Genomic DNA, 1,538 nt, shown 5'->3' with positions numbered 1-1,538 from the left:
ATTCTGGCCTCTCCTTCACTTTTAGSCTCTCAAATTTCCCACTAATCACAAGCTGAGTATTGCAACCACATTATCATACTTTGCACTGAAAATACTACAAAATGGCTATGATGGCCAACCAGGGCTTCACGGGACCTCCATGATCTTTGAASAGAGTTTGGGAATGACCCATTGATCTGGCATGACAGAGGACTGAACTAGAACAAAAGCACTTAACCAAGTAGCTGATTTAAAGAGCACGTATGTGCAAATTTCATTGCCTAGGAGAGCCCATTTGGATGGGAAAGAGTTAAAGGCATTCAGATACTTGGATTCATCGCAGAGGCACCATGTGGGATGGGGATGCAGATGTTAATGTTCCACAAAGAGTGAAACATTCACTAATGGAAGGATTAGATGGGAATTCTATGCAAGACAGACAGGCGGGGAAACTAGAGAACAAAGTCTAAAACACCATCATTAGGCTACAATGAGCTGGCTAGTTGAGTGGCCTGCAAGGAGCAGAGAAGAAACACTACACCAGACTGCTGGAATGACAATAAACAGCTGGATCCCATCCGAGCTGACAGTCTACATAACAGAATAATATGCATTTCTTTGCAGCAGGGTTGCAGACAACAGAGATGGGCAACATACTGCAAGATTAGACATGGACCATGTTGCCTAGTGAGCAAAGGCGGCTCAGGGAAGATGAAAACAAATCAACAAAAGATCCCAACTGCCAGAAGGGCTGAAAGATGATGGGAAGGATCAGCTCTGAGCACAGATTTGGATGGATGTGCATGGAAGCAATAAACTGGGCTATAATCTTGCTGAAGATTAGGCAGGGCTGAAAATGATGTTGGGACTGCTGTACCACRTTTAAAACAAGACACAGGAAAACAAAATACAGAGCATTTTCCTACATGGACAAGTCCTTGTTCCATGAGCGTGAAACTCAAATTCAGGCTCAGACCTTGAGCCAGCTGCATAGGTGACACATACCTTACTGTAAAAGAAAACACAGCCTTGAATTTGTACTGAGGAAAGTTAATAGGAAACTCACTGGGTGTTATGTCAGTCCTTGCAGGCGGGTTGAAACTTACAGCAATTGTGCAATTTCCAAAAAAAATAAAAACCCCCGAGATCTATGCGAGGCATTTTGCCTTTGCAGCCTCTGCTCTTGTGGTACTTCTCACTCAAATAGTCCATGCTGTGAAACACGGTTATTTCCTCCACTTAAAGCCATCGTTACAACATTTAAAAAAGCCTCCAGTCGCTATCCTGGGGTTCCTTTTGTCATAATATCTGTCCTTAGTAGTTTGGTTCATTTAAGAAGAGGGAAGAAAAAAAAAAAAAAAGAAAGAGGGGGGGAAAAAAAAGGAAAAAATAAGGGAGGATTTTCCTCATTTTGCAGCCTGGCCGCCGAGGCGCACTGCAGCTCACCCGGCCCGCCCGGGCGCGCAGCCCATGGGCCGGCACCAGCACTAGCAGCGCAGCGCAGCGCAGCTCCGCGGGCAGCCCGAGCGCGGCCGCGCATCCGCACAGCCGCCGGGGAC

This window comes from Nothoprocta perdicaria, unplaced genomic scaffold, assembly GCF_003342845.1.
Source record: "Nothoprocta perdicaria isolate Ctin4 unplaced genomic scaffold, notPer1 scaffold_60, whole genome shotgun sequence".
Lineage (NCBI taxonomy): Eukaryota > Metazoa > Chordata > Aves > Tinamiformes > Tinamidae > Nothoprocta > Nothoprocta perdicaria.
The sequence above is the reverse complement of the archived record's forward strand: the minus strand, read 5'-3'. Positions refer to the sequence as shown.